This window comes from Malus sylvestris, chromosome 2, assembly GCF_916048215.2.
Source record: "Malus sylvestris chromosome 2, drMalSylv7.2, whole genome shotgun sequence".
In the NCBI taxonomy this organism is placed as follows: Eukaryota; Viridiplantae; Streptophyta; class Magnoliopsida; order Rosales; family Rosaceae; genus Malus; species Malus sylvestris.
In genome coordinates, this window is record NC_062261.1 from 12,058,724 (window position 1) to 12,086,709 (window position 27,986).

General features: G+C 36.7%; 1 pseudogene; it reads right to left on the reverse strand.

Moving 5' to 3' along the window:
* Positions 1-26,891, reverse strand: LOC126589431 (zinc finger protein MAGPIE-like; annotated as a pseudogene).
* Positions 26,892-27,986: the final 1,095 nt, after the last annotated feature.

Here is a 27,986-nt window from a genome sequence, read left to right on the forward strand (position 1 = left end):
ACATTAATAAAAACTAATAACAATAACAGTTGTCCCAATTCATTCTCAATTCATTGTTCTCAGTCATCAGCATTGTTACAGAACTCCTGGATGATCTCCTGGAGGAATTAGAAGTAGAAGCTGAAGAAGTTGCATAAGACACTATATGAAGTTCCTCAGAAAAGATGGTTCCATAGTCACATTTATATCCCTTGTGCCGCAGGTCTTCTGATGCGCCTTCCAATCTGACTGCACTGCATATTTCTTGGAGCACTTGTCACATTTCCATTTTTTTCTCCCCATGTTTCCAGCTAAAGTGCTTTTTAATGCCGGTGAGATCTCCTAGCGCCCGAGCTGGGTTGTGGTGAACACACGTCGGCTCGGGACATATGTAGACCCTTTTCCTAACCTCAGTGGTGGTTCTCTGCCAGAGCTTCCATGGAAGGTTATGGCCTCGACGATGCAGTTGAACGTTTTGATCCCTTTGAAACCCTTTGTTGCAGATTTCACACACAAATCGGTTCGTTGCCATTAGGGTTGTTGGTGATAGTGCAATAACTTCTGTGCTAGGATATGATCACACAAATACAAAACTTTTAGAACATAATTAACTATGTAGCAAAAATATAAGTATAAATAGCAACACTAGTTAATTATATCAACATATATATATTTGTGGTCAACAAAAAAAATGTGAAATCAAGCAAACAGTTGTATATTATTGTCAACAATTCTTCATAAAGTTTATATTCTTTCGCAAGATAACTCAAATTTGAACTTCTTTAAAAAAAAAAATTTAGAAAAAACAATATATATCGTTGAAATGAAATATTACAAGACTCACCCATGACGCCAAAAATTGGTAAATATTCTCGAGTGAATCAATCTCACATAAGCTGACATGATCTGGAAAAAAGCCCTTTTGTTTTGTTCTTCTGAAATGAATCAAATCATCGCGCCTTCTGTTGAATGTTATATACATATAGTGAAACATGCCAATCAAATCAAGAAACTACTTGATATTAATTCAAGATTATTTGCCTGGAGTTCCTGGAAGATTTCTTTTCTTCTTAAGTGGCGGCTGCTGTGGCTGCAGATGAGTGACAGAGCCATTACTGTTGCTTTGGGCACCGAAAGCACCGCCAGAGCTGGAGCGATGCAAGTGGTTTTCTTGCTGTTTTTGGTCTTGACGAACTTCTAATTCTCCAGTATTATTCCCTGAGGAGAAGCTTCCTTCTTTAACATCACCTGTAAACGAGAGAGAGAAATGGAAGCACAGAGTAATAGGAAAGACAGGGTTTAAATATGGATAAAAACTTAGCGTCGGTTAATACCGACAGTAGCTATAACATAAGACATTGAAATATTAGGACTTTGCGTCGGTTCAAACCGACACTAGGTCTAAAAGGCCTGACACACTGTTGACTGAAAGGCCTGACACACATTAGTCTGACAGATTTGTGTGGCGTCAAAATAAAGGCAATTTTGCGTCAACATAATCAGAGGTTGCGTCGGTTAAAACCGACGCCAACTCTGACACTGATTGAAAAAGCTTGTCCAATCCATTTCCCCGTGCAGAGTACCAAAAAAAATGAAATTTATTTCCCCGTGCAAAAAAACCGGGAAAATTCTTGCCCAAAATATTTTAATTAAACCACAAAATCTTTACACTAGTGGATACCACAAAATCAGAGAAAAATCATGATTTAACGGTTATTTTAACTCTGATTTTGATTATTTTTTACAACTACACTCTTTGACCCTATATGAATACAATGAATGAATTCGATCTTCAATTTAAAATATTTATACTACTGGATACCACAAAATCTTATGTTATACTTTATGAAAGTATAAATAAACTCTAAGTGTTAGTGAATCTATTGCTTTAATGGGATACGCATTATACGAAACTAATTTCAACTATCCAACTGTCAAACTTGTTTGTATATGCTTCGAGATCACATACGCCAAGAATCGCAAAAAACAAACATTCAGAGATCAAGTAACAGGACAAAACATTTCAACGGTTATCAGCGAAAAATCACGATTTAACAGTTATTTTAACTCCGATTTTGATGAATTTTTACAGCTACACTACTTGATCCTATATAAATACAATGAATGAATTCAATCTTCAATTTAAAATATTTACTAATGGATACTACAAAATCTTTTGTTATTCTTAATGAAAGTATGAATAAACTCTTAAGTGTTAGTGAATCTATTGTTTTGATGAGATACAGATTGTACGAAACTAATTTCAACGATCCAACCGTCAAACTTGTTTGTATATACTTCGAGATCGCATACGCCAAAAATCACAAAAAACAAACATTCAAAGATCAAGTAAAGGGACAAAACGTTTCGACGGTTATCAAAGAAAAATCACGATTTAACGGTTATTTTAACTCCGATTTTGATGATTTTTTTACAAATACACTCCTTGATCCTATATGAATACAATGAATGAATTCTGTTTATACCATATTTAGGGCCTTGTATTTAGACCTCGTATAAATACTCGGGGGACTTAAATGTAATTATGTAATAAAGGAATGGGCAAATATGTAATTAGGGGAGGAGCCCTTATTGTATAAAAGGGCCTCACCTTCACAAACCCTAAGTCTCTCCTATCTAGAGCAAAGCTCTCACACTCTCTCCCTCACAAATACTCTCAGATAAATACAATCAGTGTGGACGTAGCCCAAACCTTGGGGTGAACCACGATACATCTTGTGTCATATACATTTCTTGCAGATTCACGGTCGGATTTACGTTGTTCCAAGACCTTCGGTTTTGTGCATTAACATTTGGCGCCGTCTGTGGGAATCGACACGAAAAGTTATGTCCGTTCTCTCTCAATTTTTCACCTCCGCCGTGAATCTGCAAAATCACAAAAACCCAGAAACAAAAAACACCCAAATCTCATTTCAGAGATACCACAGTTTTTCCAATCACTTCCTAAAAAAAAAAACCCAAAAAACCGTTTCATCACCAGCCAGAATAGACCGTTGGGAAATTTGGGTTGGACCATAGAGAAGTTACTTGGGCCCAGCGAGCCCAGATTATTCACTGCGAATCTCTATGGATTTTTCAGGGGGAATGTGAGGGCAGAAGACTTTGGCGGAGGGCAGAAATGGCGACTTTGGCGTTCGCCGTTCTCGTCGTTGCGCAAGTCTCCGTCGACCCACGGAAGATTCCCGCTCTTCCATAAATCTCTGAATTGGGGTCAGAGATATCTGTTTGGTCCACAGCTCCTCCGTCGACTTCTTCCCAAGGCACATACGCCAACGCCTCGTCGTCGTCATCCTACTCCCCCATACCATTCCACCTCCAGTAACCCGAAGGCCTCGAAGTCGAAGAAACACCCTGGTATAAAAGATATTGAAGCACTCTATAATTTCCATGGTAGAGGCAAGCAGAAGGCCTCAAAGTCTGTGTCCAGGTCGCATAAAGCTGGTCCTCAATTTCCGGGGGTGGGGGTAGGATCTCCTGGTTCCTCAAGTCTAGAAAGTACGCCGAGCGGGTTGGTGTCGGCGCACCTGTGAATCTCTTCGTTGTGCTCAAATACCTTGCTGCTGAGGTTAATTTGTGTTTTGATTTATGCGGGGCCCGTGTCCACCTCCCGAATCCCGAGATCATTGCTAAGGGCAAAGACGCGATCCTAGCCGATTTTCTCAGAAATCATCTTGCTCTTCTTCTCCAGGGCTACCACCATGCTCGCCTTCGCTGCCACCATTTTGCTCTTGATTCGCGTCAAGAAGAAATGGACCTCTTTCCCAGTCCCTCTTTTTTGCCCTGCTTCAATTTCCTACGTATCAATCTCTCATAACCATAGTTCAGAAAATTCATGCCTGGTTTGAAAAACCCATTTGTGGCTTTCTTGGCTTACGCAATAAGAGAAAGATCAGGATCAATATGGGGGAAGAAAAAGGTGTATTGAATCATGTTGGCAGCCGCTGTTCTCGCACCGACATATTCGATTTCTTGGTGGATACTGAGGCCACGTTATTTACATTTTTACAACTGAAGTGCACCAACTTGTGTTCAAACAAACCCACATGGGTGGCTTTAGTCCACCATCCCACTATCAGCAAAAGCATTAAAGGAAGAAAGAGATTGAAAAACAGATGGAGAAAAGGGAGGAGGTGATTGAGGGCTCTATGGAGGATGTTGTCCTGCCAGAGAAAATGGATGTAATAATTTCGGAGTGGATGGGGTATTTCCTACTGCACGAATCGATTGTGGATTCTGTGATATGTGCACGTGACCGATGGTTAAAGCCAACTGGAGTCATAAAAGCTATGGATACCAAGCAACTGTCATTTTAGAGGAAAGCAAGAAAAGCAATGGCAACTAAAAGGTTAAAGTCAAATGGTCTCCAAGGCCATAGAACATGGGTGGACAGAGAAGGAGCGGAGTGGAAAGAGAAAGCAAAAGCAAAAGATTATTCCCTTGTCTGTCATCTGCCAAAAGAAAGAAAAATAAAGAGAAAGCAAAAGGGAAACACATGGGGACATTACAAAAGCAAGGAATAAACACCCACCAGAATGATGTAATTTATTTTTTATCTATCGGAGACATCTGTATAAACCCCATCAGAGGGTAATAATAATAAAACAAAATAAAATCAAAAAAAAAAAAAAGGCAAAGCCTAAATGGGCTAGAATGCTGTGTGGATGACGAAGGCCCATAAGCCCAAAATAGCACCAACCAGGTGACCAAAACTACGTCCAGTATTCCACAATTATTCGGCAACCCACCGCTATTACCACCAACCAGATAACCAAAAGTACACCCAGTACTCCAAAATTATTCGGCAACCCGCCGCTATTGCCACTAACCAGGTGATGAGATGTACAACCCCTACTCTAATTTGGCAACTAGTCATTCATGCCACCAACCAGGTGATCAAAAGTATGCCCAGTACTTCATATTATACATGAGCATTACTCATATCAATCATACATAAACATTCATGAGCATCACTCATATCAATCATACATAAACATTCATGAGTATCACTCATGTCAACATTCAAGAGCATTACTCATGTTAACATTCATGAGCATCACTCATGTCAATCAAACATTCATGAGCATCACTCATGTCAATTAAACATTCATGAGCATCACTCATGACAATCAGCTTCAAAAGCTTCATTTACAGAGTTCTGGCTTCAAAAGCTTCATTTACAGAGCTCTAGCTTCAAAAGCTTCATTTACAAAAACTCTAGCTTCAAAAGCTTCATTTACAAAAGCTTTAACTTCGAAAGCTTCATTTACAGAGCTCTAGCTTCAAAGCTTCACTTGCAAAGCTTCACCTACAAAGTTTCAGTGCAGGGTATACAAATACCGCCTCCGAACAACCGCCACTTCGGCCCACACATGGATTCAATTTGAAGTCTCCAGCCAACAGACTCTATTGACCGAAGACTTGGGGGACTACATTATGTACCGTATATTGGGCCTCAATTAGGCCTCATGAAAAATACTTGGGAGACTTAGCCCATTTTTCATGTACTGAGGAGCGAGCCCTTATTCTATAAAAGAGACTCTCTCACCACCATTAGAGAGCATTGCCACCTATTGAGCAACCACCTCGCCACGAGCATCAACTTTAGCCCATCATTTATGTATTGAGAAACGAGCCCTTATTCTATAAAAGGGACTCCCTCACCATCATTAGAGAGCATCAACTCTAGCCTATCATTTATGTATTGAGAAGCGAGCCCTTATTCTATAAAAGGGACTCCATCACCACAATTAGATAGCATCGCCGCCTACTGAGCAACCGCCTCGCCGCGAGCATCGACTCTAGCCCATCATTTATGTATTGAGGAACGAGCCCTTATTCTATAAAAATGACTCCCTTACCATCATTAGAGAGCATCAACTCTAACCCATCATTTATGTATTGAGGAGCGAGCCCTTATTCTATAAAAAGGATTCCCTCACCTTCAAACGCCGCAAGCCGAGCCAACCAAGGCAACATAAGCCACGAGCCAAGCAGCCTCGTAGCTTGTGCTACTTCTAGTTGAGCGTCATTTCAGATTGAGCACTGCCTCATATCGAGCATCAGTTCAAGACAGCATCTAGTTACTTCGACCCACACATGGACTGAATTTCAAATCTCCAGCCAAAAGACTCTCTTGACTGAAGACTTGGGGGATTACTGTTTATACCATATTTAAGGCCTCGTATTTAAACCTCGTATAAATCCTCGATGGACTTAAATGTAATTATGTAATAAAGGAATGGGCAAATATGTAACTAGGAGATGAGCCCTTATTCTATAAAAGGGTCTCCTCACCCTCACAAACCCTAAGTCTCTCCTATCTAGAGCAAAGTTCTCACACTCTCTCCCTCACAAATACTCTCAGACAAATATAATTAGTGTGGACGTAGCCCAAACCTTGGGGTGAACCACGATACATCTTGTGTCATTTACATTTCTTGCAGATTCACGGTCGGATTTGCCAAAAGAGGTAACAGACAAGTTAAGCAATTAGACTTCCAAGCAAGCAACTTGGATCAGAGGTTTGACTTCAGGTTCCGGTTAATTGTTCTCATTCTCTTTGTGTCGTAAACAGCAATAAGGATAAGGAGAAGCCAATGGAGAAGAGATGATATGAGATATTTTTGCTTTTGAAGAAGTAACTTTCCACAGGCTTATTCTTGAACTGGGCTGAAGGGTTTTCTGGTTTCCTCCAGAGTATAAGGCTGACTCAAGAATTTAAGGGTCAAAACAAGTCCATCAAATCAAGAATGCGTTCGACCTTGATGATATGGGATACTTTTGTTGTTGACGAAGTAATAGATGAATCGGCACGTGTTCTGTTGCGCTTGTGGAGAATGTGTGTCAATTACACCGACCTAAACAAAGGATGCCCAAAGGATAACTTTCCTCTTCCTCTCATAGACAGACTTATAGACTCTACGGCAGGGTGTGAACTCCTGAGCTTCATGGATGCTTACTCAGAATACAACCAAATCTTCATGAACCATCCGAATCAAGAACACACAACCTTCACTACTGACAAGGGAATATATTGCTATAAAGTCATGCCCTTCGACCTAAAGAATGCAGGAGCAACTTATCAGAGACTGGTCAATTCAATGTTCGCTGAAAACATATTGGGAAGAGCATGGAAGTTTACGTTAATGATATGCTAGTCAAGACCAAACATGCTGACCAACACATCACCAACCCATCTGAAACTTTCACCATTCTGAAGATGTATCGAATGAGGTTGAACCCTAACAAATGTGCCTTTGGCGTAGGCTCTGGCAAATTCTTAGGCTTCATGATAAGCCAAAGAGGCATTGAGGCTAATCCCAAGAAGATCAAAGCAATCCTCGACATGACGGAACCGATAACTTCAAAAGACATCCAGAGCCTTACTGGCAAGGTGGTAGCCTTAACTAGGTTCATCTCTAAGGCCACAGATAGATGTGCTCATTTTTTTAAAGCACTTAAGGGAAGTAAGAAGTACATTACATGGACTGATGAATGTGCTGAAGCATTCAAGAACCTCAAGGACTACATGAGTCAAGCCCCTCTGCTCTCCAAACATGAGGTTGGTGACACTCTCATTATCTATCTATCGGTATCGGCTTCAGTAGTAAGTTCTGTTTTCATTCGAAATGATGGTAATGTCGAACGGCCTGTCTACTACGCTAGCAAGGCCTTACAAGATGCAAAGACACGATACTCCAACATTGAGAAATTGGCTCTTGCATTGGTCATGTCTGCTCGAAAATTTCACCCTTATTTCCAAGCAGACTCCATCATCGTGCTTACTAATCATAATTTTCGACAAATACTTCAAAGTCCTGACACTTCGGGGCAAATGATCAAATAAGCGATAGCATTGAGTAAGTTTGACATCTTCTACCAACCAAAGCCAGTTGAGAAGGGCCAAACAGTGGTAGACTTCATCACCGACTTCACATATCATGTTGACATTGTTTATACGCCCAAAGAAGTGGTTTCATTACCCTCGGAAGCTCATAAAATAGAACTAACAGCCCCAACATGGAGTCTATATATTGATGGCTCATCCAACCAACAGGGTTGTGGAGCAGGACTAGTCCTTACGACCCCTGACAAAGTGGCGATGGAGTATGCTCTTCATTTCAAATTCAAGGCATCGAACAATAAGGCCGAATATGAAGCCCTTCTAGCAGGCTTACATTTGGCCAAACACCTTGGGGTTAAGCTAATTGATATCTTTAGTGACTCCCAATTGGTGGTTAACCAGGTCACCAATAACTTTGATGCTAAGGATAGCTCCATGGCAGCATATTTGGCACAAACACAATTGTTGCTCAAGCACTTCCACTACCAGATCACCCAAATTCCTCAAGTGGCAAACAATTATGCAGACGCTTTGACTCTCCTCGCCTCAGCAGTAGAAGACAAAATTGGAAGAAAAATTCAGGTCAAATTGTTGGCAGCACCAAGCACCATGGTCGCGGAAGTGTGCAACTTACAACAGAGGGATAGTTGGATTACCCCGATTTATAAATTCCTTGTGCATGGCACCCTTCCAAATGATAAAGTCCAAGCTAAGCAGATTCAATACAAGGCTACATGTTACTTGATCATTAATAACCAACTCTACAAGCGGGGTTTTAACCTACCATACCTAAGATGCCTTACGCCCGCAGAGGCGGAAATTGTCCTTCCGGAAATACATGAAGAAGTTTGCGGAGATCATGCTAGATCTAGATCCCTAGCACACAAGGCTTTTTGCCAAGGATATTACTGGCCAACATTCCACCAAGATGCCATAAGAATATCTCGCTTATGTGATAAGTGTCAACACTACGCAATTATTCCTCACTCCCCTCCCGAGCCGCTCACTCCTATGATAAGCCCTTGGCCCTTCGCCCAATGAGGACTTGATTTAATTGGCACAATGCTTGTAGGGAAGGGCAAGGTCCGCTATGCAATCGTTCCAGTTGACTACTTCACAAAGTGGGCCGAAGTAGAACCCTTGGCAACCATTACTGAGGCAAAAATAGAAGACTTCGTATGGAAGAACATCATTTGCAGATTCAGCATTCCCAATACGATAGTCACTGACAATGGGCGACAGTTTGACAACAATAAGTTCATGATGTTTTGCTCTAAGTTCAACATCAACTTATGTTTCGCCTCCCCAGCTCATCCCCAGTCTAATGGACAAGTTGAAGCCATCAACAAAATAATCAAGTGCACTTTAAAAACCAGCTTGGACAAGGCTAAAGGTTGTTGGCCAGAATTTGTACGCCAAGTTCTTTAGTCATACCGCACTTCATATCAAACTTCAACAGGAGAAACTCCATTCTCACTTGCTTTTGGTATAGAGACAGTTGTCCCAATTGAGCTTGAGCAAGCAACGTTCCAAGTCCAGAACTATGTGCAAAGCGAAAATGACAAACAACTTACCCTCAACTTAGATCTAGTTGAGGAACACAAAAACCAGGCTCACTTGAGGAATGTCGCCTACAAGCAGCGTATCTCTAACTACTATGACTCAAGGGTCAAACCTCGTTCTTTCAAAGTGGGGGACTGGTTATTGAAGAAAATATTACTCTGCGACAGAGTCCCGAGTGAAGGAACACTTAGTCCAAACAAGGATGGACCGTTTGAAATTGTTGGCATCAGTCGCCCTAACTCCTACAAGCTTAGAAGCTCCGATGGCAAGACCCTTGGCCATCCATGAAACGCTGATCACTTGAAGTACTATCACTTGAAGTTCTATGTAATGAAGACCATTTGGCATGAATTTAATAAATAGGTGATTTAGACAACTCGGTCCTAATCCTTTTACATTCCTTGCAATGAAACACTCGGGTTCAAAGCTTCAACATGTAAGCTTCTAACATGAAACAAAGTCTAAGTATATGTCACCAAGACTATACAAATAAACGAACAGCTTCACAGTATATTCGTTCAATCATACATTCCAACACATTCATACATAAGCCAATTATGCTTCGAAATGGTTCAACATACTTTGTATCATTCGACACTTGCTACAATGTGCCTCAGCACGTTGCCCTTATTCTCACCAACTAGGTGATGAAGGAACTTACCTTCGTGCCACCAACCAGGTGATGAAATGTACAACCCGTACTCTAATATTATTTGGCAACTTGCCACTCTTATCACCAACTAGGTGAAGAATGAACTGATCTTCGTGCCACCAACCAGGTGATGAAATGTGATGAAGGAACTCACCTTTGTACCACCAACCAGGTGATGAAAGCAACTCACCATTCATTCCACCAACTAGAAGACGAGTGGTACAACTTGTACATGTGAACTTCTAGCATTCACAAATAATCAAAAACCCACAAGCTTTACAACTCAACTAGGGGAGCACTTATGCCCAACAAAAGTTATAGTTGCCAACAAAGTCTTATTGCAAGCCAACAACAACTTCAGTGCATGGTATACAAAGATCAAGCCATTCAGCCCTCTTGCATCTGCTTCAGACATTTCTCCTCTATAACAATGCAAACACTACAACTCGTAGAAAGCTTCACACATTTTTCATCAAAACTGTTTGAAGCAAATTCAATTTATATGGTTCATCCAAACCTTTGACTACTACAAGGTGTGGCTTATATATGTTATCTCTCTTACATTTTCAAATTTCCAGTTTTCCCAAAAAAAAAAATCCAAAAAGGGAAATTGGGAAATTCAACAAAGCTTCATCAATGGAGGACAACTACAAACTCTCAAAAGCTTCACACACTCTTGATCAAGATAGTGTGAAGCAAAACCAATTTATGGTGGAAATCAAAAGCTTTATCAATAAAGGACAACCACAAATCTCAAAAGTTTCACACTTTTGATCAAGACAGTGTGAAGCAAAGCCAATTTATGGTGTCAACAAGAACTTCATCAATGGAGGGTAACCACAATTCTCAAAAGCTTCACACACTCTTGATCAAGACAGTGTGAAGCAAAACCAATTTATGGTGCCAATAAGGGCTTCATCAAAGGAGTTCAACCACAATTCTCAAAAACTTTACACTCTTGATCAAGACAGTGTGAAGCAAAACCAATTTATGGTGCCAACAAAAGCTTCATCAATGGAGGGCAACTACAATTCTCAAAAGCTTCAAAAGCTTCACACACTCTTGATCAAGATAATGTGAAGCAAAACCAATTTATTGTGCCAACAGAAGCTTCATCAAAGGAGTTCAACCACAATTCTCAAAAGTTTCACACTTTTGATCAAGATAGTGTGAAGCAAAACCAAGTTACGGAGCCAACAAAAGCTTCATCAATGGAAGGCAACTACAATTCTCAAAAGTTTCACACTCTTGATCAAGACAGTGTGAAGCAAAACCAATTTATGGTGCCAACAAAAGCTTCAATACCACCTACAAAGCTTCAACACAAAAGTTTCACCTACAAAGTTTCAACACCAAAGCTTCACCTATAAAGCTTCAACACCAAAGCTTCACCTACGAAGCTTCAACACCAAAGCTTCACCTACAAAGTTTTAACTCCAAAACTTCACCTACAAAAGATACAACTCCAAAGCTTCACCTACAAAGCTTCAACACAAAAGCTTCACCTACAAAGCTTCAACTCCAAAGCTTTAACACAAAAGCTTAACCTACAAAGCTTTAACACAAAAGCTTCACCTACAAAGCTTCAACTCCAAAGTTTCACCTACAAAAGCTTCAACTCCAAAGTTTCAACTACAAATGCCAAAAGCTTCACACACTCTTGATCAAGATAGTGTGAAGCAAAATCAATTCATGGTACCCAACAAAGATTCAACCTCAAAGCTTCACCTACAAAGCTTCAACACCAAAGTTTCACCTACAAAGCTTCAACACAAAAGCTTCAACTACAAATGCCAAAAGCTTCACACACTTGATCAAGATAGTGTGAAGCAAAATCAATTCATGGTACCTAACAAAGCTTCAACCTCAAAGCTTCACCTACAAAGCTTCAACCTCAAAGCTTCACCTACAAAGCTTCAACATCAAAGCTTCACCTATAAAGCTTAAAATATAAATATATATATATATATATATATTTTTTTTTTTTTTCTTTCGGAAATTCAAAAATTCAAAAATTCAAAAGAAAAAAAAAGGCCTAGGGCTCATCTTCTTTGGGTCTAACAACTTTCATAACAAATATATATGAAGGAGGAGTTTTAGGCTACCACTTAGAAAGGAAAATGGTGAAGTTTTGTTACTTTAGAAACTTGGTAAAAATGAAAATGGTGAAGTTTTGTTACTTTAGAAACTTGGCTACTAGCAAGACACCTCATTCGTCAAATCCCTCAACCAGAGACTTGGGGGACTCCTACCATATGTTGCTACACCTTGATACTTGGAAGGTTCACGACCACTTAGTGACTTGGATTTTTCAAGTCTCCAACTGAGAAGTTTTCCTCACTCGGGAAATTAAGGGAGCACTACCTCAACCTACATGCTTCACTCACAAAGCTTCAATATACAAGCTTCAACAAAAGAAAAAAATTCAAAGAACTTAGTGAAGAAGGCTTTAGTGTATTTAACACAATACGTTGAAATGAAGCAAAGCTTAATTATTGATATCTCCGATAAGTTATAAATATGTACATATACATGAATCAAAATAAACAAACAAGAGGGAGCCTTCACAAAGATTACTCAGATGAAGTCTCAGCAGTCAGCAGAGTCCCAGAAAGAGAAGGCACTGAAGGGTGATCATTCGGAGCCTCAGTACTGGGCAGAACCCCAGAATGATGAGGCACCAGAGATTGATCATTTGGAGCTTCATTACACGGTACATCCCCAGAAGACGAAGGCAATAAATGTCTTTGAAACAAACCCACAAACCTCTGATGATCAAGTAAAATCTGACCATCAGATTCCTGCAGCTGGCCAAGCTTCTTTTTCATGTTTGTAGCATAGTCATGTACGAGCATGTGTAACTATTTATTTTCATGCTTGAGCCTTCTAATCTCCTGTTTGGGACTTATCACTTCAGCCGCCAATGATTCAACTTGGCAAGTTCGGGCAAAAAGGCGTTGGGCCATATTAGACACAGAACCTGCACACTAAACACTGAGGGCCAAAGAATCCTCAACAGCCAACTTATCAGACCGTTTGGAAAGTAGTCTGTTATCTTTGGGAGTGAGAAGGTTCTTGGCCACCACTGCAGCGGTCATATCATTATTCATCACAGAGTCTCCAACGGTAAGAGGACCAGTAGGGGATAAGAAGGATGGGCGCCATATGTTGTCTTAAAGAGACATGGTTGCCTCTTCACCAAAGTTCAAGTCAAAACGATGGTCGGATGGGCCAGACATTTTCAGAAATGATGAAGGAGAAATGAGGTCCAATAAATCTCTGAAGTACAAAAATAAGGGGTAAATTCCAACAAGCAATAACTCTCTGAACGTACTTCTTGCACATAATTGGTGCCTCTATAAAAGAAATGGCAGCAAGGCCGTTTGTTCAAAAATCGAAGAGGCACCACGCTCCGGATTTCAAGAAGTAGATTTTCCTGAGTAAAATATGTCGACAATCCCTACACGCAACATTAGCTCCTTGGGTACCACAGATAACTTTGCCAAAAATCTCTGACAAAGTTTAGAAACATAAATTTTAAAGGTCCAGCTACCCTACTATTACCCACAAGGGTAAAGGAACAGCATCATTGCTTAATAATTGGAAAGTCTCTATGTGTGTCAACCTCGATGCTTCGTGGCAAGGTAAATTGGCAAAAATGTCTAACCTTTACTCACATTCAAGAAAACACTCGCAACAGGATTGCTTCGTCAAAAATTGAAGAGGCACCGCTCTCTGAATCTCAAAAGCCAGACTCCTAATAGGATTACTTTCTAAAAAATGGAAAAGGCATCGCTCTCCGAATCTTGAGAGCCAGATTCCCAACAAGATTGCTTTCTCAAAAATCGAAGAGGCACCGTTCTCCGAATCTCGAGAGCCAGATCCCCGACATGATTACTTGTTCGAAAATCGAAGAGGCACTGCTCTCCGAACTTCGAGAACCAGATTTCCTTGGATAAAGCTTGTCTGCAATCTTCACACGCAACATCAGCTTTCCAGATACCACATACCACTTTTTCAAAGTGCTCTGACAAAGTTAAAACACGTGAATCTTGCAGCTCCCACTACATTGCTATGACCGAGAAGGGTAAAGGAACAACATTACCACTTGTTGTTAGGACAATTCCTATATATGTCGACCTTCATACTCCACAGCCAGGCAGACCTACAAATAAAAAAATGCTCAACTTTTCTTCACATCCGAGAGAGCACTCTCAGCAAAGTCTCTCGAAATACTCAGCTTTTTTCCCCTCGATAATACCTAGGTAAACAAGCCACACCAGAGCAAGAGTATCTCATATCATCAAGGTTAAAAGCAAGAGTATCCCATATCATGCTTTTTCCCTGTCTTTTCCTTTGGCATTTTTCTTACCTGCAAGACAAGGAGAAAGAGAGCAATCAGTCAGCACTTGGAATCAAGCTTCCAGTCAAGAACTGACTACCTGGAACTCCTTGCCTGATTACTTACCTGACATTGCTCTCGAGTACTCATCTTCAACATCTTATGCTTCCAGAAAATATACCACATCTACTTGAGGAACAAATAAGGCAAGTGAGAAGGATATAAGAAAGCATGTGGAGATAAGCGCAACAAAACACGTGTCGATTCATCTATTACTTTGTCAACAACAAAAGTATCACATATCATCAAGGTTGAACGCACTCTTGATTTGATGGACTTGTTTTGACCCTCAAATTCTTGAGTCGGTTTTATACTCTGGAGGAAACCAGAAAACCCTTCAGCCTAGTTCAAGAATAAGCATGTGGAAAGTTACTTCATCAAACGCAAAAGTATCTCATATCATCTCTTCTCATTTTTCTTCTCTTTATCATTCTTGCTGCCTGTAAGATAGGGAAAATGAGAACAATCATTCGGAACTTGAAATCAAACTTCTAATCTGGGACTGATTGCTTGGAACTCTGATTGCTTACCTTGTTTGTCACATCTTTTAACAAATCTTCTAGCTCGGCGACTTGGGGGACTCCTACTGCATGGTTTGTATTGCGCTTGAGCAATCCTGAAACTGCAAGTAAACTTCAAGTGAAATTGATACATTACCTTATGCATCTCCACCGGTTAAAGATACCAACCCTGGATGGAGGAAAAAATACTTCCAGAGAAGATGCCACATCTATCTATGAGACAGATAAGGCAAGTAAAAACAATACCACACTTCAGTACTTAGACGTTTCGTGATTCCTTAGCGGCTTGCATCTTGTAAGTTCCTAACCGAGGAGATTCCCTCATTCGGGAACTTAGGGGAGCATTGTTTGTACTATACTTGACCAATCCCGAAACTACCGAGCACCGATCAACGTTATACCGTCAAGGACCCAGAAGAGTTTCCCTCCAACCAGGAGGCCAATCACAACTCGACACGTGTCGACATCAGAAGCCAATCATAGCGTGACACGTGTCAACATCAGAAGCCAATTACAACACGACACGTGTCAATGTCAGAACAAAGCTAGAAACTCTCTTTTATAAAAGGAGATCATTATCCCACAATATTTCCTAATGTCATTTGTACTAAATCATTCACTAGTACTCACTAAAGGAGAGCTTGAACCTATGCACTTGTGTAAACCCTTCACAATTAATGAGAACTCATCTACTCCGTGGATGTAGCCAATTTGGGTGAACCACGTACATCTTGTATTTGCTTCCCTATCTCTATCCATTTGCATACTTATGCACACTAGTGACCGGAGCAATCTAGCGAAGGTCACAAACTTGACACTTTCTGTTGTACCAAAGTCTTCACCGATTTTGTGCATCAACATAAATATATGCTTTGAACATGAAGAATTCTTATATGCATATGAAAGGCATACCGAGAAGCATATGTAAATATGCATAAATTATTTTACTTGTTTTTTAGACTATATTCTGTCAACATAGTCTGGGTGTTTCGGCACTAGTAGTCTATTGCACTGTTTTTTCATAGGTAAAATAAATTCATGGAAATCAATTTTGAATCAGTTATGTCACATGATAATGTGTAGGAAATATATATAAATCAAATGTAATAGCTAGTCATGTCATTGGTTGTTGTTGGAAATAATCAATATGAATTAAAAATTTAAGATTTGCAAACATGTAGCAAAATGACATAGGGCATATTTCTTTTTAAGGGGATTGGGTTGTCTTATATTGCTTGAGATGATTCTATGCAAAGACACAAATATATTATAAATCTGGCAGATTAGCACTAATAATGCTGTACAATTATTGTTATGTCCAGATATACGTACTCGTACTTGAGTATGACTGGGGATTAATTCAAGTAATGTTTAAAGTCATATTAACTCCATAAGGAATCTGCATGACTAATCAAATTAGTTTTGTCTACGCTTTTGCTTTCCTATCTCAGTATAGTTATTTAATTGTACATGATTAAGTAACTATGAAATTGATGCATAACATGTGGATTGATTAAGAGAGACAGAAAGCATCTGGTGGCAAGAACAAGAACATTATACAAATGAATGAGGTTTGAAGTAATTATGTGACAATTCTCATTTGTATTCTATTTATTCTTATATGAGAATTATGGTGGTCATGTGATTATATATATGTTTATAAAGTAGTGAACATATGAAGGCATGAGCAAAGTATGTAACCTAATTGATAAGCATGAATTTTCAAACATGTATTATTGATTGTGGATTTTCCTATGCCTAAAAAATTTAAACAGTGCTTTGATTACTAAATTTTATGTGTCAATGTCATAAGGGGAGAAGAAAAGAAAGTTTTCAAGGCTAATGTAGGGTATATATTGGAGATGTTTTCTATGGAAGAAAATAATTTTGGTTGTTCCTTTATTTAATTTGGTATTTACAAAGCTAATGCATGATTTTAATGCTATGTTTAGTAGTCTTGTACTACGGAAAGAAATATATAAAAGGTAAGGAACCCATTTGACTTAAGAAAAATTTTGAGCAATTTCGCTTTTAAATTAAAGGAATGTATTGTTCTTTCCCATTAGATAAAGTATTTCTATTTTAAGTAATTGACTCCATAATGATAAGTATTAACATTCTTGTTGTGGAATAAAACTTGTTCTATATGTGATTAATCTCTTTCAAGTATGTTGTCAGGTTTCTTGAGATTAATTTAATGTCAAAAAGGAGTCACGAAGGAATTAGTGCCATTTGTTGGCAAGACTCGAAGTTCGAATCAGGTTATCATAATTTTGTCACTTACAATTAATTAATCCATGTGACTTCTTGTATTGTTTCCTAGCGGAGTTGATCAATACCTTTTCAACTAAGCAAGCCACAACGGCATACGGCTTAGTTGACGATGGGACTGTGTTTTTTGAGTTATTTTGGTCAACATTGCATCTTAATTAGAATAAAAGGGTAATCTTCTTGCCCGCAGGTGTGGATTATTTCTTTTAGTTTAATTAAGATGGCATAGTATGGGTTTTATTTCACAGAAGTTGTGAAAGTTTCATCTGCCACAGGTGTTGAAGTTTTTCATGTAGGTACTCTTGTGACATATAATCTAGTACTAAAAACTAGTTAATTTTCTAGCTCGCAGGTGTAAATTAATCTAGTTTCAAGTTTATTGGGGAATAAAGTTTCATGTCTTCAGTTACAAATACTTCCACTATGAGCCCCATTATAGGTTGTGGTTTTAAGGCATGAAAATCGGTCGCATCATGACATATTTTTGTGTCTCTTGATGAGACTCGTTGATGCAAAGTATTGACCCATGAAGGTTAATCAAGGATTGTTAAGGTACGCATTGTTTAAGTATAATGTTTGTAAATATTTTCAATTTTGAACTATGATGTCTGTTTAGAGGATGAAATTTGATTACTTGAGTTTCCTTTGGACATCGAAATTAAAATAACGTGAAATTGAATTGGTTAGAGATGTTTAGTTTCATGATAGAGGAACATAATTTTTCTGACAAATTGCATGCCTTGATTACAGTCGGATTAATGACACGTCTAATGGTCACCGAATTACCTGAATTTTTTATATGTTCAACGTATGTCTACTATGTGTCTACAAATTTTCGTAATTTTTTGCCATGTACTTTAATTACGGTGAATTTATAGTAACCCGTGCTTGTATAGATAGTTTTACTAGTAGATTGTGTTGGTCTTTTTGAGACGTCACTTTACACTACTATTTTGATCCAAAATGGCTTTATATTTTTTATTTTATGAAGGTTAGTATGTCTATTTTGATCAATATGATTTTGGTAGCAATCAAGCTTGTAAATTAATTATGATAAATTCTAAAGTGTAACTCATTACTGAAATTCTGTTTGACAACTTTATGTTGGTTGTGATGTCTATTTATTATGTCTAAAATATAAAGCAATTTTCTTTAGGTACATCTTTGACAAAATATATTAATGAGTGTTTGCCCAAGTGGGAGAATTAGTGAACGAAAATTGAGCTTCACACTCATTAACTTATTTGCAAGTATAAACTCTAAAAACTTAGTAGGAGTTGTTCTAAAATTTTGAGCATTAAGTGGACTTGCATGAATCTGTTAAAGCTTTATTCTATCTTCCATGAATTTGTGTTACTCAAATGTCTATAATTTGTTTAAGTTGCACGAATTGATACTTGGTATATGCGTACATTTTTCTGTTACTTGCAATCATTTGGATTTCTCGGTTGATAATTTGTTTTGGGGCTCATAAGGACTACTTAGCATAAATGTGGAATTATTTGTACATATAATGTGGTTGTTGGATGCATGTTTTTGTGTAACAATGATGAATTTATTGAGGTAATATGCATTCATTGACTAAGTAAAGCTATTCCCAAAGGCATATTTTCAAAAGTATGATTTAAGTATTGATTTGCAAATTAAGTAACGACGTTGCAGATTAGTAGGAGCTTGAGTTTCGTATTAGTAATGCCTTACATTTGCAGATGACCTATAAGGTATGTATAGAATCCATGTATTCATTTTAATCTTTAGTTGGATTCATTAAGTCACATTTTTTCTTATGCTAGTCAATTATCTGATGAAATATATATTGAATATCAAGTTGTTATCAAATAGCATGGCATGGTTTATGCACTGCCTCAGTTGTGAGGATTTCCATTTGCCCGCAGGTGTTGGAAATCACCATGAAAGTAACTGGTATGGTGCATGGATCAGTGTCAAAAACATGTTAATTCATCTTGCTCACAAGTATTGATTTAATTTGTTTAATGAAGTTTTGGGATATTTTACTTGGACATGTGTCTATTTGGTATTTTCAATTGTGTCTGTTGGCTACAAACATTGTTTGTCTGGTTATTGGTCTAATGAAAGTGATGCATGATTGTTTTGGAGAGGTTATGTTGGTTTTATTAGATGAAGGATATTTGCGTTGGCAGATTTAAGGCTTTGAAGAAGCATAAGCTGGACCTGAGATGATATAAAGTAAGACATTTTGGTTTTTGGTTTAAAGTTTTATCTCTTGATCATAATTTGTGTTTCATCTGAATGAGGATCTTGGCATGTGTGATTATGAAGGTTCTGAGTTGTGTCAACCTTACAACCTTGTTAGTTCCATGTAAAGAACTACATTTGACAGAAATTGCAATAAGGATGAGATGTAATCATTGTTATATGGCCACTAAAGTGACATTAGTCTCCAATCTCAAGTATAAATGTGAATATTACATTTTGTAGACCAAGTGGGAGAATGTTGGATTTATCCAATATAAATCAACCTTGAAGTGGTCTACTACATGTAATAGGAATGTAATATTGGAGAATAATGTTGATTGTGATTTGATCTCTTAATTATATCAATCATATATAAGGTGTCTTATATTGGAAATAGGATTGATGAAATCATTAATTGAATATGATTAAGATACTTGACTTGGAGGCTAAGAAAGTAAGTTTAGGTTTCCTTTATGGATGGAAACCCTAGCTTTTAGCATATATAAAATATCGGTCTCTATAAGCCTTAGAACACACAACATAATGTTTCCCATAGAGTAGTTGTATCCGGCTAGATGTTTGTAGAAGACATTGGTGTTGCCGTGCCCTTCACCTTCCTTACTCGAGTACCATGATTACAACTAGAATCAAGTTGGTCACTCCTTTGTTTGTATTTTAATTGTATAACCTTATAAGGCTAACAAACACAGCTTAATATTAGAAACGTAAACAAAGTGTTTGAAGGTGCAAAACAATTGGATGGGCAACTGCATAAAAAAATAGCTATAATTAAATTATTTTACACCAAATATTTACCAAGTTAGCGAAAAAAAAAATCTGACAATATATGGTGGAGACCCTTTCAGGCATGAAAATAAAGATATTGGTTTTTTAACCAGAGCTAATCGCCCACTGATGTTTTCTGGACACTAGCAAACAACATAACTGGGGCAGAGCGAAGATATCAATTTTGACTAGCTTAACACACCAATGCTCTCTTTTTTGTTTCCTTTCCATTACCCAACCCTAGGCGGAGAACATGTTTATATTTATAATTATACTCATGGCCTTGTTGCGTTTATGGAAGTTGCCCCTCTAGTCTTGTTTCAACAAGGCTCTGAATGTCGGACCCAAATGTTTTACTTTGCAAAATAAATTTCTAGACTTGGTATGCAAGCAAACATGGAGGTCACGAAGTCCTTGGTGAAAGATAGAGGCAAAAGTTTTGTGAAACAGAGTTTACCTAACAATCACATTTCTCTTGCAACATGAGAAATGAATATTTCATGCCGTATATATTTTAACTTTTCTTGTAAAATTGAAATGTAAGTAAGAGAAGAAAACTATTCCATGTCAATTAACCATGTGCTAAAAATATATTTCATGTCTTAGATCTTAATGCATTTGTAGAATTTCCTCCCCTAACTCGTTGTTACTTAAAGTTACTCTGTGTGTGACATACTTATATAAATATTGGAGGAAATTAAAGGGTTAATATTCTGTACTTACCCGAAAATTTGGTCACAAGTCCAAGCATATCTTTTTCTCCATCCTCATCAGATGATTATGTTGCAATTCGAAACAAATCTCCTTCTGCATCCTCGGCAGATGATTCACGTCAAGTTCGTTTCCATATCCATCCTCACCATCTAATTCTCCTTCTGGAGCAATGTCACCAAGCTCAAATCAGAGGACCAATTCATTTCTTAATCTTGTGAGGTTTGTTGGCTGATGTTGGTGATTTGAATTCAGTGTTTTATCTACCCTAATTCTCAAGTCGTTTAAATATATTCTTGCTGCAGATTGAAATCTGGTTGAATTGATTTTATCGAGAATGATTATATAAATTTGTGGAATGTTTCATTAATTCTAGGATGTTACCGTGGTTCTAGTTACATATGTGCCAAGATTATTCATATGTTGGCAAATTTAATAATAATATTATTATATTAAATTTATTAATTGAATGGAAATTAGAAGTGGAGCCTTTTGGTAGAAAGATGTGTCTACTCAAATAAAGAGTTGCAACTTTTGACTCTTCATCAATGGTCACATCCTTTCCAAAGAGGTATCTCACATTCTATAAATAGGGAAGCTCACTATAATCACAAAATAACTTTTCATTGTTTACATAATTATACATAGAGTGCACTAAATATTAGAAAGTCTCATTGAGTCCATATAAAAGAATTTTCAACACAATCATGGTTTATAGAGCCTTGTGATTTAGAGTGCTACTATTACAAGGATGTGGTCGTTGTATCTTGAAAGACATGCGCCGATCAACCATGAGCACCGTAATGAGACATAAACTTGTCTTCAGGACAAAGTGTCTGACACTTGCCTCGACCGTATTTTCTAGGTTTTTCTAATCCATTATATCATGTTCATTTAACATTGGTTACCCATATGTATGAATTACTTTGATATATAATAAGTGCATGAATTATTTCTTGATTCTTTATGTGATTTAATATAGCAATTAGACCCTAATTTTTCCAACATCATATTACACATATATATAATTTTTACTATGAGCAAATTTTTAACCTGTTAAAACCTCCCTCACTCCCGAAAAAATCAATCATACAAATAAAACAACAAAATGCAAATGAATGAAATATGAATAGCACCGTAACCCTCGAGTACTGACGCAACTAGTTTCTTCAATATAAGAGAATAAGCGGCTCTGACTTTAAGCATTAAAAGCTTTTCGTTAAAATTTCCTTAAAAGTTTGGGACTACCAAGAACAAAAGAGCAAAAACAAATTATAGTGGTCACTGAAAATGATATTTTCTTTTTTCCAACTCTTAAAACCTCCACAACATTGATTCTTGAAGGTTAATATATATATATATATATATTTCAATATTCAAAGAAAATAGTTTTCCAGTTTTTCATTATGCCTAAAGGCAAAAGAAATGCGAAGGGAGCCCAAACTCCGCAAAGAGAGGAGTCTAGGGTTTACCTTGTACAGTGAAGAAGTAGAGTGATGAGAATTTTCTTGTACTAACCAAATGAATTCAGTACCTAGTGTAAGTTAATATTGAAGCTTAATATACTAGCTCATAGAACTAAAATAATAAATCTAATTGTCATTTCAGAATTTTAGTAATTTTCAATTTAACGCAAAGTAACTTTGATCTCGACTACGCTAATAGTTAAAGACTAGCAAGGATGCCCACGCTTTGCTGCGGAAATGAAAATTGTATAACACAAAAATTCTAAAAAAAAATTATATATATATATATATATATATATATATATGTATATATAGTAGACAATACTATTTACATGTGCAAATTTATTTACAACTCTATCAACAATAAGGAACAAAAAAGGTGTCCATGGGAGAAATGAAGTTTATGGTTGTAAATTGTGAAATTCCATACATGTCACACTTCATCTAGGAAATTGAAACCATAAAGAATAAAGTGATAAACACGCAAAACAGTTCACAATATGAAACCGTTGTTTCACTAAATAAGCAGTACCAACAAAATCATGCTTATTTTGCTGCAAAAGAACAAAGTAGAAGAAGGGAAACAAAATATTTATTTGTTATTTTATTTTCTGTGGAAAAAACTTGGAATGAGAATCAACAGTGAAAAGATCATATTTATTTCAAATTTTTAGACACAGAAAAATAGTACAGAAACCAACAATGAAGTTAAGAACGAATAAAACACATAGTACACATACCTGCTTAAACATTCCTCCTTTTGCTCAGCCTGTCTTTGGAGTAGATTAGACTTGGGCATAAATTCAGAAATCAGTTAAGAACGAAACCCAAAAGTAAATTGTTGTTCTTATTATAGAAAAGACAAACAAAATTGTTTCTTAAAATAACAATATGTATATAAGCAAGATCGTGCTTAATTTTCTCTAATTTAAAGAAATGGTATGCGCAATTTAGAACCTGATATAACAAAAGCATAAAAAAGGTCGTACCCAGTGCACAAGGCTCCCGCTTTACACAAGGTCTGGGAGAGGTGAATGTCGGCTAGTTTTACCCCCATTTATGGAGAGGCTGCTCCCAAGTCTCGAACCCGAGACCTACCGCTTATGGGCGAAGGCACTTGCCATCATATCAAGTGCGACCTCTTAATATAACAAAAGCATAACCAAAAAAAAATAACAATAATAATAATAATAATTCCAGAACCTGAAGTGCCTTTTGAAAGCTTGGTCCTACTTTGAAAATCTACAAGGGGAAAAATTGTAAACCCAAATTAAAGCTTCTTCTCTTACTGAAGAAAAATGGAAACTTTATATGGAAAAAAAATTGAAATTCTGCGTAATTAAAAGTGGATCAAAACTAAATAGATTATCTTAAAGCGTAGGAGATCGTTGTTAGAATTTGAAAACAATTGATACTTAATTTTAAAACACAGACTTAATCAATTGATTTATATTTAAACGGAAAGAAAGTAGTGGTCAGTTTTACCTATCATTTGTTTAGTGTCGCTCAATTTCCAATTTGTATTAAAAGCTTGAATTTTTACTTTCCTTCCATTCCCCTGTGCATAATAGTCTAGTAGCTCTTGTTTACCTACAACAAATTGAAAACCATTTGGGGAAAATAACTAAGCCTTTAGTTTTTGGATTCTTGGTAGGCAAAGCAAGAAATTTACACACAACAAAACTATTAAAACTTTAAAATCCAATTCCCAAATTAGGTTCTCGACTGGCTAATGATCATATTAGATGTAAATTATCATCCCGAACATTGTAATGCTTGATTTTTTTTTTTTTTTTTGGGACATTCTAGTTAATCATTAATTAACTGAAGAATACAATTCGTAGAACAATAATTAGCAGATAAAACTAAAGGGAACAAAATACCAAAATTTGCAGTTAACAACATAGAGCTGAGTGAAAAATACAAAAAATAAGGATAGGAAGGCAACCAAAATGTGACTCTTACCTGGGTTTGGTTATGCTTCTATCAAGTGCTGCCCTTAACTAATGAAATAAGCAATCTCTTCACGTAGCACATTTAGTCATCAATCCCTTACACACACACACACACACACACACACCCACACACAGACAAAGATATTATGTATTACATTCTAATTTTTCTTTACCTACATTTTCATTCTATTTCTTTATGTGTAAACTTACACTAATTCTCCATAATTTTCAGTCAATTCCATTGTAATTAAAATAAATATTGAGTATATACACACTTATAAACACACAAAATTCAGTTTTCCATGCGAAAGCACATACGTCAAATCAATGTTCCTACTGTATTCATTTAATCAAATGATGCATCAAATATAATAATTAAATTATATCTCTAATTTATAACCTTTTGATTTCGCTTCATCTACAGCTAAAACCAAAATTTAGACAGTCCCCAATATAATTCTGTCAAATAGTAGATAGCAACACCATTTAAAAGTCATATTGGGTGTCCACACCCACACTTATACTTTACAAATAAATTTGAACTTTGAATCACTTGGGCTTCAAAAATATTTGCACATAAATTCGAAAGAAGATGAATAAATTAAAGAAAAATCATATCTACTCGCAATTCAGACTGACCTAGAGTTGCTATCGAGCTCTGCCGAAGACAACTCTGCACTGTTGACAAAGTCTAGAACAACCTGGAAATTTAAAGAGATCAAATTTAAAGCCAAATAAGCAATCATTTACTGAAAATCTTCACAAAAAAGTGCTAGTTTCACAAATAAATGAAACCCAGATTAAATTTCTTAATAAAAACTAAGAACTTCAAACCTTAAGAAAACCCATGAATCCAACCATATAAAATAAGCAAACTTTCGCACTGGCAAACCATTCATAAACCAAAAATGATATCTTAAACAAAACACATAAATCCAACTCAAAAAAGCTCAAATTTAAAAAAACCAACACAAACAAAATATCAAACATGGTTCATTGTCTCTCTTTGCATTTTAAATCACATAGTGTTGCCCAATATATTATCGTATTAACATTTCATATACTCATGCATTAGATAAAAAATTATATCTATGTTAAAATTACATGGACTGCTTTATCATGGTTTAAGAAAGCAACCACAAATCATAGTATCGACATGTTCCTCAAATTATTTAAAATACTAAAACAAAACCCTCACTTCTCACTACATGTTTAAGATATATGAACCCATACAAACCTCTTCACCATTCACCAATACCATTGGTGCTAAAAAACCAAAAGAAAAAAAAATCATTAAATAAGATGGCCACTAACCAAAGCTTCCTTTGAACAAATTAAGAAATTCAAATAAAATTAAACACCCAGACAAAAAGAAACACAAAAAAGATATGCTTGAATTGTCAAGGAAATCAAGATACTAATAAATATAAAGATAAGTTTGAATTGTTAATCAAATAAAAAAATAAAAAAATAAGACAAAGCATTTCCAAACGTTGATTATGTCTGATGAGTTAAAGCTATGTGATTGCCCTGGATTAGTCTTTCCATCCTTTTCAAGCCATGAGATGATCGGTTCTGGTGTATTACCAAGAATATGGAGGCTACGCTGATAGTGGCTAATTGAGTTCCAAGACATGTTATTGAAGCGGTTTGCAGGATTGATCCACCCAAACCCAAATCCTATGAAATTGACAACGAAGAAACAGAGAATAAAAGGAAAAATGTATTATAGCATACTAAGTCCTGCTTCATACATATTTAATCCTTCAATTAAACACACATTTCCTTTTCATTAAAATTAGCATGAATATAATAGTGCTTCCAGCAGAAAATAAAAGGAAAAAATGACAACCGAAAAAAATTGACAACCCAAGACATATAAGTTTAGAACAGGGCAAACAATGACAACCCAACAAAACCAAAGATTTAATTAAATGAAGCATAATTCAGTTTAAATCTCATAATTTATTTATTTCATTTTCTGATCAATCAAACAAACCATCATCGGAGAAAGAACCAACACTAAAAAAAAAAAAAAAGTTAAATACCTTGATCGCAAACAGCTTGCAAGGTTGCAGACAGAAAGGCCAAAATTCAAACAACTTCTTTTGCTGAAACCAAATATGAAAGCAGATCAGAAAGGCAGACCCAAAGCACGAAAAAAGAACCAAACAACATACAATCAGAAAAGCAGAAAACTCACCAAAAAACCTTAGATCGCATCGATAACTTTTCCTGAAACCAAAAATCAAACCGCATCGCAAAGCCACACCCAAACAACGAAAAAAAAATTGAAATTAGACACGGCAAGAACTGCAAAAAACTCACCAGAGATCGATAGTTTTCCGAGAAGAAAACGGCCGTGAAAAATCGGCGAGACAAAGACGCGAAGGACGGATAGCGAGAACAACGAAGGAGTGGGAGAGAGAAAAAACCTAGGCTCCAAAATAAGGAAAAGCTGAAAATGGTGAGAGAGAGAGAGAGAGAAGGAACCCAAAGAAAAGGCAGAGTAGAAATGGAGCGGAAGAACCACCGATGACAGACGCGTGGTCTCCAAGGGCAGAATCGTCATTGTACTGTATAAAAAGCTAAAAGATAATGCTGATGGGAAAAAATTTGGAGTGTATTTCCGACATTTTACTGTTCAAGAACAGTAAAAAACAGTGCATCTGAGAGTTTGGATTTTAGTATATGTATAATATAATATATAGTCACCTGCGTGGGCAACTGACACGAACACTGCTCATATACCAATGCATAAATTACAAAAGAGAAAAATCCAGTCCCTAATAAAGCTGGAGGCGTTATGAATTTTCCTAGTTTAAGTGTGATTGTATAAGTCTTAAATTATATTTGATTCTAGTTCTTGTTTTCTATATGGACTTGTATTTCTTGAGGATGAAGAATTTTTTTCTCCTTTTTACTACTATAAATAAATGTATTACATAGGAGGAATAACATATCCTCAACACAATTCATCTACAATTCTACAAACACATCTCTCATCTCTCTCTCCCCTTGTCGTCGACCCTCTCTCATTTGTCAGATAAAATAGGTTACAACAAAAGATAGCTAATCACATCCAATTATTGAAATCGACCAAAACAAAAATAGGATATAAAGTTGAGCCCCTATTACAGTACAATTACACACTTGCATTCGTGATATACCTACCAAACCTATTAGACTTACTATCTTTCCTATTGTCAAATATCTCATAAGATCACCTTGGAAAGAAAGTAATTAGGTGATGAAAATGGCTTTCCATGGTAAATAAATTAAAGAGCAATCATCAATGTAAGACTATAGCCACATAAACTTGCACTATATTATTACTATCAACGATGGAGAAGGCTTCAAGTCCACTACTAATTCTGCTTTACTTGACTTATAATCACTCGCAGTATTCTTAAATTCCAAACTTACGATGAACTCATGCACCCAAGAAATAAATTATAAAAATAAAAAATAAAAATTCCTAGTTCGAAAATATTAAAATACAAAGTTTGATCATTCACTCAAACAAGAAGAGCTAATCATGTAGTAAACTAAATCAAAAACCAATCAAGTAATAAACAAAATACAACGATTTCAGAGTT